The sequence below is a fragment of the Pleurodeles waltl genome, chromosome 10, assembly GCF_031143425.1.
Source record: "Pleurodeles waltl isolate 20211129_DDA chromosome 10, aPleWal1.hap1.20221129, whole genome shotgun sequence".
Taxonomy (NCBI): Eukaryota; Metazoa; Chordata; class Amphibia; order Caudata; family Salamandridae; genus Pleurodeles; species Pleurodeles waltl.
Window position 1 is genome coordinate 416,320,381 of NC_090449.1, and position 14,802 is coordinate 416,335,182.

Consider the following 14,802-nt stretch of genomic DNA (forward strand, 5'->3'; position numbering starts at 1 on the left):
TACACAGCACTTGCTGCACCTACTAAGGTGAAAGACTTTGATTACTTTTGTTAATGTGAAATGAATCTGACTGCATTTACCAAGATGCATTGGGGACAACTTTTTGCTGGAGTGTGAGGCAGTGTGCTCCCTTTTTTTTGCACTGTGTCGAATGACGGCTCCTTTGAGCTAACGGTCTGACGAGCCCTGGTGAGGCACCTGCGCACCAGAGTGGTACATAAACCTGAGAAGACGTTTGGTGGCATTTCAAGCAACCCCACAAAATATGCTGCTCTCTGCTGATGACGGGCGAAACCCAGAAACACGTGTCCAGAGATACACAGCATTTGCTGCACCTACTAAGGTGAAAGACTTTGATTACTTTTGTTAATGTGAAACGAATCTGACTGCATTTACCAAGATGCATTGGGGCCAACTTTTTGCTGGAGTGTGAGGCAGTGTGCTCCCTTTTTTTTGCACTGTGTCGAATGACGGCTCCCTTGAGCTAACGGGCTGACGAGCCTTGGTGAGGCACCTGAGCACCAGAGTGGTACATAAACCTGTGAAGACGTTTGGTGGCATTTCAAGCAACCCCACAAAATATGCTGCTCTCTGCTGATGACGGGCGAAACCCAGAAACACGTGTCCAGAGATACACAGCACTTGCTGCACCTACTAAGGTGAAAGACTTTGATTACTTTTGTTAATGTGAAACGAATCTGAATGCATTTACCAAGATGCATTGGGGCCCACTTTTTGCTGCAGTGTGAGGCAGTGTGCTCCCTTTTTTTTGCACTGTGTCGAATGACGGCTCCCTTGAGCTAACGGGCTGACGAGCCTTGGTGAGGCACCTGTGCACCAGAGTGGTACATAAACCTGAGAAGACGTTTGGTGGCATTTCAAGCAACCCCACAAAATATGCTGCTCTCTGCTGTTGACGGGCGAAACCCAGAAACACGTGTCCAGAGATACACAGCACTTGCTGCACCTACTAAGGTGAAAGAGTTTGATTACTTTTGTTAATGTGAAACGAATCTGACTGCATTTACCAAGATGCATTGGGGCCAACTTTTTGCTGGAGTGTGAGGCAGTGTGCTCCCTTTTTTTTGCACTGTGTCGAATGACGCCTCCCTTGAGCTAACGGGCTGACAAGCCTTGGTGAGGCACCTGCGCATCAGAGTGGTACATAATCCTGAGAAGACGTTTGGTGGCATTTCAAGCAACCCCACAAAATATGCTACTCTCTGCTGATGACGGGCGAAACCCAGAAACACGTGTCCAGAGATACACAGCACTTGCTGCACCTACTAAGGAGAAAGACTTTGATTACTTTTGTTAATGTGAAACGAATCTGACTGCATTTACCAAGATGCATTGGGGCCAACTTTTTGCTGGAGTGTGAGGCAGTGTGCTCCCTTTTTTTTGCACTGTGTCGAGTGACGGCTCCCTTGAGCTAACGGGCTGACGAGCCTTGGTGAGGCACCTGCGCACCAGAGTGGTACATAAACCTGATAAGACGTTTGGTGGCATTTCAAGCAACCCCACAAAATATGCTGCTCTCTACTGTTGACGGGCGAAACCCAGAAACACGTGTCCAGAGATACACAGCACTTGCTGCACCTACTAAGGTGAAAGACTTTGATTACTTTTGTTAATGTGAAACGAATCTGACTGCATTTACCAAGATGCATTGGGGCCAACTTTTTGCTGGAGTGTGAGGCAGTGTGCTCCCTTTTTTTTGCACTGTGTCGAATGACGGCTCCCTTGAGCTAACGGGCTGACAAGCCTTGGTGAGGCACCTGCGCATCAGAGTGATACATAAACCTGAGAAGACGATTGGTGGCATTTCAAGCAACCCCACAAAATATGCTGCTCTCTGCTGATGACGGGCGAAACCCAGAAACATGTGTCCAGAGATACACAGCACTTGCTGCACCTACTAAGGTGAAAGATTTTGATTACTTTTGTTAATGTGAAATGAATCTGACTGCATTTACCAAGATGCATTGGGGACAACTTTTTGCTGGAGTGTGAGGCAGTGTGCTCCCTTTTTTTTGCACTGTGTCGAATGACGGCTCCTTTGAGCTAACGGGCTGACGAGCCCTGGTGAGGCACCTGCGCACCAGAGTGGTACATAAACCTGAGAAGACGTTTGGTGGCATTTCAAGCAACCCCACAAAATATGCTGCTCTCTGCTGATGACGGGCGAAACCCAGAAACACGTGTCCAGAGATACACAGCATTTGCTGCACCTACTAAGGTGAAAGACTTTGATTACTTTTGTTAATGTGAAACGAATCTGACTGCATTTACCAAGATGCATTGGGGCCAACTGTTTGCTGGAGTGTGAGGCAGTGTGCTCCCTTTTTTTTGTACTGTGTCGAATGACGGCTCCCTTGAGCTAACGGGCTGACAAGCCTTGATGAGGCACCTGCACACCAGAGTGGTACATAAACCTGAGAAGACGTTTGGTGGCATTTCAAGCAACCCCACAAAATATGCTGCTCTCTGCTGATGACGGGCGAAACCCAGAAACACGTGTCCAGAGATACACAGCACTTACTGCACCTACTAAGGTGAAAGACTTTGATTACTTTTGTTAATGTGAAACGAATCTGACTGCATTTACCAAGATGCATTGGGGCCAACTTTTTGCTGGAATGTGAGGCAGTGTGCTCCCTTTTTTTTGCACTGTGTCGAATGACGGCTCCCTTGAGCTAACGGGATGACGAGCCTTGGTGAGGCACCTGCGCACCAGAGTGGTACATAAACCTGAGAAGACGTTTGGTGGCATTTCAAGCAACCCCACAAAATATGCTGCTCTCTGCTGATGACGGACGAAACCCAGAAACACGTGTCCAGAGATACACAGCACTTACTGCACCTACTAAGGTGAAATACTTTGATTACTTTTGTTAATGTGAAACGAATCTGACTGCATTTACCAAGATGCATTGGGGCCAACTTTTTGCTGGAATGTGAGGCAGTGTGCTCCCTTTTTTTTGCACTGTGTCGAATGACGGCTCCCTTGAGCTAACGGGATGACGAGCCTTGGTGAGGCACCTGCGCACCAGAGTGGTACATAAACCTGAGAAGACGTTTGGTGGCATTACAAGCAACCCCACAAAATATGCTGCTCTCTGCTGATGACGGGCGAAACCCAGAAACACGTGTCCAGAGATACACAGCACTTGCTGCACCTACTAAGGTGAAAGACTTTGATTACTTTTGTTAATGTGAAACGAATCTGACTGCATTTACCAAGATACATTGGGGCCAACTTTTTGCTGGAGTGTGAGGCAGTGTGCTCCCTTTTTTTGCACTGTGTCGAATGACGGCTCCCTTGAGCTAACGGGATGACGAGCCTTGGTGAGGCACCTGCGCACCAGAGTGGTACATAAACCTCAGAAGACGTTTGGTGCCATTTCAAGCAACCCCACAAAATATGCTGCTCTCTGCTGATGACGGGCAAAACCCAGAAACACGTGTCCAGAGATACACAGCACTTGCTGCACCTACTAAGGTGAAAGACTGTGATTACTTTTGTTAATGTGAAACGAATCTGACTGCATTTACCAAGATGCATTGGGGCCAACTTTTTGCTGGAATGTGAGGCAGTGTGCTCCCTTTTTTTTGCACTGTGTCGAATTACGGCTCCCTTGAGCTAACGGGCTGACGAGCCTTGGTGAGGCACCTGCGCACCAGAGTGGTACATAAACCTGAGAAGACGTTTGGTGGCATTTCAAGCAACCCCACAAAATATGCTGCTCTCTGCTGATGACGGGCGAAACCCAGAAACACGTGTCCAGAGATACACAGCACTTGCTGCACCTACTAAGGTGAAAGACTTTGATTACTTTTGTTAATGTGAAACGAATCTGACTGCATTTACCAAGATGCATTGGGGCCAACTTTTTGCTGGAGTGTGAGGCAGTGTGCTCCATTTTTTTTGCACTGTGTCGAATGACGGCTCCCTTGAGCTAACGGGCCGACGAGCCTTGGTGAGGCACCTGCGCACCAGAGTGGTACATAAACCTGAGAAGACGTTTGGTGGCATTTCAAGCAACCCCACAAAATATGCTGCTCTCTGCTGATGACGGGCGAAACCCAGAAACACGTGTACAGAGATACACAGCACTTGCTGCACCTACTAAGGTGAAAGACTTTGATTACTTTTGTTAATGTGAAACAAATCTGAATGCATTTACCATGATGCATTGGGGCCAACTTTTTGCTGCAGTGTGAGGCAGTGTGCTCCCTTTTTTTTGCACTGTGTCGAATGACGGCTCCCTTGAGCTAACGGGCTGACGAGCCTTGGTGAGGCACCTGCGCACCAGAGTGGTACATAAACCTGAGAAGACGTTTGGTGGCATTTCAAGCAACCCCACAAAATATGCTGCTCTCTGCTGTTGACGGGCGAAACCTAGAAACACGTGTCCAGAGATACACAGCACTTGCTGCACCTACTAAGGTGAAAGACTTTGATTACTTTTGTTAATGTAAAACGAATCTGACTGCATTTACCAAGATGCATTGGGGCCAACTTTTTGCTGGAGTGTGAGGCAGTGTGCTCTCTTTTTTTTGCACTGTGTCGAATGACGGCTCCCTTGAGCTAACGGGCTGACAAGCCTTGGTGAGGCACCTGCGCATCAGAGTGGTACATAAACCTGAGAAGACGATTGGTGGCATTTCAAGCAACCCCACAAAATATGCTGCTCTCTGCTGATGACAGGCGAAACCCAGAAACACGTGTCCAGAGATACACAGCACTTGCTGCACCTACTAAGGTGAAAGACTTTGATTACTTTTGTTAATGTGAAATTAATCTGACTGCATTTACCAAGATGCATTGGGGACAACTTTTTGCTGGAGTGTGAGGCAGTGTGCTCCCTTTTTTTTGCACTGTGTCGAATGACGGCTCCCTTGAGCTAACGGGCTGACGAGCCTTGGTGAGGCACCTGCGCACCAGAGTGGTACATAAACCTGAGAAGACGTTTGGTGGCATTTCAAGCAACCCCACAAAATATGCTGCTCTCTGCTGATGACGGGCGAAACCCAGAAACACGTGTCCAGAGATACACAGCACTTGCTGCACCTACTAAGGTGAAAGACTTTGATTACTTTTGTTAATGTGAAACGAATCTGACTGCATTTATCAAGATGCATTGGGGCCAACTTTTTGCTGGAGTGTGAGGTAGTGTGCTCCCTTTTTTTTGCACTGTGTCGAATGACGGCTCCCTTGAGCTAACGGGCTGACGAGCCTTGGTGAGGCACCTGCGCACCAGAGTGGTACATAAACCTGAGAAGACGTTTGGTGGCATTTCAAGCAACCCCACAAAATATGCTGCTCTCTGCTGATGACGGGCGAAACCCAGAAACACGTGTCCAGAGATACACAGCACTTGCTGCACCTACTAAGGTGAAAGACTTTGATTACTTTTGTTAATGTGAAACGAATCTGACTGCATTTACCAAGATGCATTGGGGCCAACTTTTTGCTGGAGCGTGAGGCAGTGCGCTCCCTTTTTTTTGCACTGTGTCGAATGACGGCTCCCTTGAGCTAACGGGCTGACGAGCCTTGGTGAGGCACCTGCGCACCAGAGTGGTACATAAACCTAAGAAGACGTTTGGTGGCATTTCAAGCAACCCCACAAAATATGCTGCTCTCTGCTGATGACGGGCAAAACCCAGAAACACGTGTCCAGATATACACAGCACTTGCTGCACCTACTAAGGTGAAAGACTGTGATTACTTATGTTAATGTGAAACTAAACTGACTGCATTTACCAAGATGCATTGGGGCCAACTTTTTGCTGGAATGTGAGGCAGTCTGCTCCCTTTTTTTTGCACTGTGTCGAATTACGGCTCCATTGATCTAACGGGCTGACGAGCCTTGGTGAGGCACCTGCGCACCAGAGTGGTACATAATCCTGAGAAGACGTTTGGTGGCATTTCAAGCAACCCCACAAAATATGCTACTCTCTGCTGATGACGGGCGAAACCCAGAAACACGTGTCCAGAGATACACAGCACTTGCTGCACCTACTAAGGTGAAAGACTTTGATTACTTTTGTTAATGTGAAACGAATCTGACTGCATTTACCAAGATGCATTGGGGCCAACTTTTTGCTGGAGTGTGAGGCAGTGTGCTCCCTTTTTTTTGCACTGTGTCGAATGACGGCTCCCTTGAGCTAACGGGCTGACGAGCCTTGGTGAGGCACCTGCGCACCAGAGTGGTACATAAACCTGAGAAGACGTTTGGTGGCATTTCAAGCAACCCCACAAAATATGCTGCTCTCTACTGTTGACGGGCGAAACCCAGAAACACGTGTCCAGAGATACACAGCACTTGCTGCACCTACTAAGGTGAAAGACTTTGATTACTTTTGTTAATGTGAAACGAATCTGACTGCATTTACCAAGATGCATTGGGGCCAACTTTTTGCTGGAGTGTGAGGCAGTGTGCTCCCTTTTTTTTGCACTGTGTCGAATGACGGCTCCCTTGAGCTAACGGGCTGACAAGCCTTGGTGAGGCACCTGCGCACCAGAGTGATACATAAACCTGAGAAGACGATTGGTGGCATTTCAAGCAACCCCACAAAATATGCTGCTCTCTGCTGAAGACGGGCGAAACCCAGAAACACGTGTCCAGAGATACACAGCACTTGCTGCACCTACTAAGGTGAAAGACTTTGATTACTTTTGTTAATGTGAAACGAATCTGACTGCATTTACCAAGATGCATTGGGGACAACTTTTTGCTGGAGTGTGAGGCAGTGTGCTCCCTTTTTTTTGCACTGTGTCGAATGACGGCTCCTTTGAGCTAACGGGCTGACGAGCCCTGGTGAGGCACCTGCGCACCAGAGTGGTACATAAACCTGAGAAGACGTTTGGTGGCATTTCAAGCAACCCCACAAAATATGCTGCTCTCTGCTGATGACGGGTGAAACCCAGAAACACGTGTCCAGAGATACACAGCATTTGCTGCACCTACTAAGGTGAAAGACTTTGATTACTTTTGTTAATGTGAAACGAATCTGACTGCATTTACCAAGATGCATTGGGGCCAACTTTTTGCTGGAGTGTGAGGCAGTGTGCTCCCTTTTTTTTGCACTGTGTCGAATGACGGCTCCCTTGAGCTAACGGGCTGACGAGCCTTGGTGAGGCACCTGAGCACCAGAGTGGTACATAAACCTGAGAAGACGTTTGGTGGCATTTCAAGCAACCCCACAAAATATGCTGCTCTCTGCTGATGACGGGCGAAACCCAGAAACACGTGTCCAGAGATACACAGCACTTGCTGCACCTACTAAGGTGAAAGACTTTGATTACTTTTGTTAATGTGAAACGAATCTGAATGCATTTACCAAGATGCATTGGGGCCCACTTTTTGCTGCAGTGTGAGGCAGTGTGCTGCCTTTTTTTTGCACTGTGTCGAATGACGGCTCCCTTGAGCTAACGGGCTGACGAGCCTTGGTGAGGCACCTGTGCACCAGAGTGGTACATAAACCTGAGAAGACGTTTGGTGGCATTTCAAGCAACCCCACAAAATATGCTGCTCTCTGCTGTTGACGGGCGAAACCCAGAAACACGTGTCCAGAGATACACAGCACTTGCTGCACCTACTAAGGTGAAAGAGTTTGATTACTTTTGTTAATGTGAAACAAATCTGACTGCATTTACCAAGATGCATTGGGGCCAACTTTTTGCTGGAGTGTGAGGCAGTGTGCTCCCTTTTTTTTGCACTGTGTCGAATGACGCCTCCCTTGAGCTAACGGGCTGACAAGCCTTGGTGAGGCACCTGCGCATCAGAGTGGTACATAATCCTGAGAAGACGTTTGGTGGCATTTCAAGCAACCCCACAAAATATGCTACTCTCTGCTGATGACGGGCGAAACCCAGAAACACGTGTCCAGAGATACACAGCACTTGCTGCACCTACTAAGGTGAAAGACTTTGATTACTTTTGTTAATGTGAAACGAATCTGACTGCATTTACCAAGATGCATTGGGGCCAACTTTTTGCTGGAGTGTGAGGCAGTGTGCTCCCTTTTTTTTGCACTGTGTCGAGTGACGGCTCCCTTGAGCTAACGGGCTGACGAGCCTTGGTGAGGCACCTGCGCACCAGAGTGGTACATAAACCTGAGAAGACGTTTGGTGGCATTTCAAGCAACCCCACAAAATATGCTGCTCTCTACTGTTGACGGGCGAAACCCATAAACACGTGTCCAGAGATACACGGCACTTGCTGCACCTACTAAGGTGAAAGACTTTGATTACTTTTGTTAATGTGAAACGAATCTGACTGCATTTACCAAGATGCATTGGGGCCAACTTTTTGCTGGAGTGTGAGGCAGTGTGCTCCCTTTTTTTTGCACTGTGTCGAATGACGGCTCCCTTGAGCTAACGGGCTGACAAGCCTTGGTGAGGCACCTGCGCATCAGAGTGATACATAAACCTGAGAAGACGATTGGTGGCATTTCAAGCAACCCCACAAAATATGCTGCTCTCTGCTGATGACGGGCGAAACCCAGAAATATGTGTCCAGAGATACACAGCACTTGCTGCACCTACTAAGGTGAAAGACTTTGATTACTTTTGTTAATGTGAAATGAATCTGACTGCATTTACCAAGATGCATTGGGGACAACTTTTTGCTGGAGTGTGAGGCAGTGTGCTCCCTTTTTTTTGCACTGTGTCGAATGACGGCTCCTTTGAGCTAACGGGCTGACGAGCCCTGGTGAGGCACCTGCGCACCAGAGTGGTACATAAACCTGAGAAGACGTTTGGTGGCATTTCAAGCAACCCCACAAAATATGCTGCTCTCTGCTGATGACGGGCGAAACCCAGAAACACGTGTCCAGAGATACACAGCATTTGCTGCACCTACTAAGGTGAAAGACTTTGATTACTTTTGTTAATGTGAAACGAATCTGACTGCATTTACCAAGATGCATTGGGGACAACTTTTTGCTGGAGTGTGAGGCAGTGTGCTCCCTTTTTTTTGCACTGTGTCGAATGACGGCTCCTTTGAGCTAACGGGCTGACGAGCCCTGGTGAGGCACCTGCGCACCAGAGTGGTACATAAACCTGAGAAGACGTTTGGTGGCATTTCAAGCAACCCCACAAAATATGCTGCTCTCTGCTGATGACGGGTGAAACCCAGAAACACGTGTCCAGAGATACACAGCATTTGCTGCACCTACTAAGGTGAAAGACTTTGATTACTTTTGTTAATGTGAAACGAATCTGACTGCATTTACCAAGATGCATTGGGGCCAACTTTTTGCTGGAGTGTGAGGCAGTGTGCTCCCTTTTTTTTGCACTGTGTCGAATGACGGCTCCCTTGAGCTAACGGGCTGACGAGCCTTGGTGAGGCACCTGAGCACCAGAGTGGTACATAAACCTGAGAAGACGTTTGGTGGCATTTCAAGCAACCCCACAAAATATGCTGCTCTCTGCTGATGACGGGCGAAACCCAGAAACACGTGTCCAGAGATACACAGCACTTGCTGCACCTACTAAGGTGAAAGACTTTGATTACTTTTGTTAATGTGAAACGAATCTGAATGCATTTACCAAGATGCATTGGGGCCCACTTTTTGCTGCAGTGTGAGGCAGTGTGCTGCCTTTTTTTTGCACTGTGTCGAATGACGGCTCCCTTGAGCTAACGGGCTGACGAGCCTTGGTGAGGCACCTGTGCACCAGAGTGGTACATAAACCTGAGAAGACGTTTGGTGGCATTTCAAGCAACCCCACAAAATATGCTGCTCTCTGCTGTTGACGGGCGAAACCCAGAAACACGTGTCCAGAGATACACAGCACTTGCTGCACCTACTAAGGTGAAAGAGTTTGATTACTTTTGTTAATGTGAAACAAATCTGACTGCATTTACCAAGATGCATTGGGGCCAACTTTTTGCTGGAGTGTGAGGCAGTGTGCTCCCTTTTTTTTGCACTGTGTCGAATGACGCCTCCCTTGAGCTAACGGGCTGACAAGCCTTGGTGAGGCACCTGCGCATCAGAGTGGTACATAATCCTGAGAAGACGTTTGGTGGCATTTCAAGCAACCCCACAAAATATGCTACTCTCTGCTGATGACGGGCGAAACCCAGAAACACGTGTCCAGAGATACACAGCACTTGCTGCACCTACTAAGGTGAAAGACTTTGATTACTTTTGTTAATGTGAAACGAATCTGACTGCATTTACCAAGATGCATTGGGGCCAACTTTTTGCTGGAGTGTGAGGCAGTGTGCTCCCTTTTTTTTGCACTGTGTCGAGTGACGGCTCCCTTGAGCTAACGGGCTGACGAGCCTTGGTGAGGCACCTGCGCACCAGAGTGGTACATAAACCTGAGAAGACGTTTGGTGGCATTTCAAGCAACCCCACAAAATATGCTGCTCTCTACTGTTGACGGGCGAAACCCATAAACACGTGTCCAGAGATACACGGCACTTGCTGCACCTACTAAGGTGAAAGACTTTGATTACTTTTGTTAATGTGAAACGAATCTGACTGCATTTACCAAGATGCATTGGGGCCAACTTTTTGCTGGAGTGTGAGGCAGTGTGCTCCCTTTTTTTTGCACTGTGTCGAATGACGGCTGCCTTGAGCTAACGGGCTGACAAGCCTTGGTGAGGCACCTGCGCATCAGAGTGATACATAAACCTGAGAAGACGATTGGTGGCATTTCAAGCAACCCCACAAAATATGCTGCTCTCTGCTGATGACGGGCGAAACCCAGAAACATGTGTCCAGAGATACACAGCACTTGCTGCACCTACTAAGGTGAAAGACTTTGATTACTTTTGTTAATGTGAAATGAATCTGACTGCATTTACCAAGATGCATTGGGGACAACTTTTTGCTGGAGTGTGAGGCAGTGTGCTCCCTTTTTTTTGCACTGTGTCGAATGACGGCTCCTTTGAGCTAACGGGCTGACGAGCCCTGGTGAGGCACCTGCGCACCAGAGTGGTACATAAACCTGAGAAGACGTTTGGTGGCATTTCAAGCAACCCCACAAAATATGCTGCTCTCTGCTGATGACGGGCGAAACCCAGAAACACGTGTCCAGAGATACACAGCACTTGCTGCACCTACTAAGGTGAAAGACTTTGATTACTTTTGTTAATGTGAAATGAATCTGACTGCATTTACCAAGTGTAGGAGGCTGGACTGGCTTGTAGTGAGTACCAAGGGGTACTTGCACCTTGCACCAGGCCCAGTTATCCCTTATTAGTGTATAGGGTGTCTAGCAGCTTAGGCTGATAGATAATGGTAGCTTAGCAGAGCAGCTTAGACTTCCACTTTGGTGGATGGATATTATTCGCCCTGTAGAGTCGTGCAGAAGTGTTTTCCCGCCGGAAGGACGCCAACAAGCCTTGCCAGTCGCAAATCGTGCGTTTGGCGTTTTTGGACGCTGCCGGGGCCCAGGAGGGACCAGGAGGTCGCAAATTGGACCTGAAGAGAGAGGGGACGTCGAGCAAGACAAAGAGCCCTCACTGAAGCAAGTAGCACCCAGAGAAGTGCCAGAAACAGGCACTACGAGGATGCGTGAAACAGTGCTCGCCGAAGTTGCACAAAGGAGTCCCACGTCGCCGGAGACCAACTTAGAAAGTCGTGCAATGCAGGTTAGAGTGCCGTGGACCCAGGCTTGGCTGTGCACGAAGGATTTCCGCCGGAAGTGCACAGGGGCCGGAGTAGCTGCAAAGTCGCGGTTCCCAGCAATGCAGCCCAGCGAGGTGAGGCTAGGACTTACCTCCACCAAACTTGGGCTGAAGAGTCACTGGACTGTGGGGGTCACTTGGACAGAGTCGCTGGATTCGAGGGACCTCGCTCGTCGTGCTGAGAGGAGACCCAAGGGACAGGTAATGCAGCTTTTTGGTGCCTGCGGTTGCAGGGGGAAGATTCCGTCGACCCACGGGAGATTTCTTCGGAGCTTCTGGTGCAGAGAGGAGGCAGACTACCCCCACAGCATGCACAAGCAGGAAAACAGTCGAGAAGGTGGCAGGATCAGCGTTACAGAGTTGCAGTAGTCGTCTTTGCTACTATGTTGCAGGTTTGCAGGCTTCCAGCGCGGTCAGCAGTCGATTCCTTATCAGAAGGTGAAGAGAGAGATGCAGAGGAACTCGGATGAGCTCTTGCATTCGTTATCTGAAGTTTCCCCAGAGACAGAGACCCTAAATAGCCAGAAAAGAGGGTTTGGCTACCTAGGAGAGAGGATAGGCTAGCAACACCTGAAGGAGCCTATCACAAGGAGTCTCTGACGTCACCTGGTGGCACTGGCCACTCAGAGCAGTCCAGTGTGCCAGCAGCACCTCTGTTTCCAAGATGGCAGAGGTCTGGAGCACACTGGAGGAGCTCTGGACACCTCCCAGGGGAGGTGCAGGTCAGGGGAGTGGACACTCCCCTTTCCTTTGTCCAGTTTCGCGCCAGAGCAGGGCTAAGGGGTCCCCTGAGCCGGTGTAGACTGGCTTATGCAGAATTGGGCACATCTGTGCCCAACAAAGCATTTCCAGAGGCTGGGGGAGGCTACTCCTCCCCTGCCTTAACACCATTTTCCAAAGGGAGAGGGTGTCACACCCTCTCTCAGAGGAAGTTCTTTGTTCTGCCATCCTCGGCCAGGCCTGGCTGGACCCCAGGAGGGCAGATGCCTGTCTGAGGGATTGGCAGCAGCAGCAGCTGCAGTGAAACCCCAGGAAGGGCAGTTTGGCAGTACCAGGGTCTGTGCTACAGACCACTGGGATCATGGGATTGTGCCAACTATGCCAGGATGGCATAGAGGGGGCAATTCCATGATCATAGACATGTTACATGGCCATATTCGGAGTTACCATTGTGAAGCTACATATAGGTAGTGACCTATATGTAGTGCACGCGTGTAATGGTGTCCCCGCACTCACAAAGTTCAGGGAATTGGCTCTGAACAATGTGGGGGCACCTTGGCTAGTGCCAGGGTGCCCTCACACTAAGTAACTTTGCACCTAACCTTTACCAGGTAAAGGTTAGACATATAGGTGACTTATAAGTTACTTAAGTGCAGTGTAAAAATGGCTGTGAAATAACGTGGACGTTATTTCACTCAGGCTGCAGTGGCAGGCCTGTGTAAGAATTGTCAGAGCTCCCTATGGGTGGCAAAATAAATGCTGCAGCCCATAGGGATCTCCTGGAACCCCAATACCCTGGGTACCTCAGTACCATATACTAGGGAATTATAAGGGTGTTCCAGTAAGCCAATGTAAATTGGTAAAATTGGTCACTAGCCTGTTAGTGACAATTTGAAAGTAATGAGAGAGCATAACCACTGAGGTTCTGGTTAGCAGAGCCTCAGTGAGACAGTTAGGGACCACACAGGGAACATATACATGCACACCTATGAGCACTGGGGCCCTGTGTGACAGGGTCCCAGTGACACATACATATAGGCCACAAACCTATGAGCACTGGGGTCCCGACCAGCAGGATCCCAGTGACACATAACAACCATACTGAAAACATAGTGTTTTCACTATGAGCACTGAGGCCTGGCTATCAGGATCCCAGTGAGACAGTGAAAACAGTGACAAACACCCTGACATACACTCACAAACAGGCCAAAAGTGGGGGTAACAAGGCTAGAAAGAGGCTACCTTCTCAAACAACCCCCCCCCCAAACGAAGGACAATAAGGCTAACCTTGGCCAGTTGAGACTTTATTGTCTAAGTGGTGATAAGTAGAGAGTAGCTCTGCAATAGACTGGTTACTCCCTTTATCATCCACTATATGGTTACTTCCCTGTGGGGATGTAAACCACCCTGTTTGAAGTTTTTTAGCTAAGCAACAATGTGAAGATGTATTTTCAGAGTTTCTATCAGTAAGTTTTAGTTTAGAGCAGTGGGAATTGTCCACTGAACCTATTTGTAGTGATGGAAATGCCAGACAGGGATGCTGTCTCAGAAAAGCCATAGCTGGGCAAAAACTTTGTCCATCTGGCTGGAAGAGAGAACAGGGATGCTGTTTCTCTTGAGTTGGAGCAGGGCAGGGATGCTGTCCTATGAGCTCCACACTAGGGCAGGGATGCTGTCCTAAGTGTTGTGAGGTAGTGCAGGGTTTCTGCACTAAAGTTTCTCTGGGAGGGTTGGAGGGATGCTCCATGTTAACTAAAATGGTGCTGTTTTTCTCACCAATGTTAGTTATCCCACAGAGAGGTACTTCCACCTCAGGGAGTCCAGCTTTGCCAGCTGATGATTCCCTTGGAACAGGTGCCACCCCAGGAGAGGTTTCTCCCACCACAGGAATAGTATCCTGAATGGTAGGGTGGTTAGGGGATACTGTGATACCCTTTTTACCTGTTGATGGAGAGGGATCCTGAGTTTTCAGGCCTTCTCTCCTTTGCTTTTTCATTTCACTTGAAATGAGAGGGAACAATTCCTCAGGGATGCCCAGCATGGCTGCATGGGCATAAAACTCTACATCAGCCCAACCTGAGGCCTCTAGGTCATTACCTAAGAGACAGTCTACAGGTAAGCTAGGTGATACCACCACCTGCTTAGGGCCAGTAACTCCACCCCAACTAAACTGAATTATAGCTAAGGGAAGAAACTTAGTGGAGTTATGGACATCAATAATCTTATACTGTTGTCCAATGATGTGTTGTTCAGGAGGCACTAGGTTTTCAGTCACCAAAGTGAAACTGGCACCTGTGTCCCTGTAGGCCAAGGCCTCAACACCATTTATTGAAACTGTCTGTCTGTACTTGTCCATTGTAAGGGGACAAGCAGCCAGTGTGGCAAGGCCAGTGCCACTAGGTGTGATAGAAACTGTCTTGGGACTGACTACCCC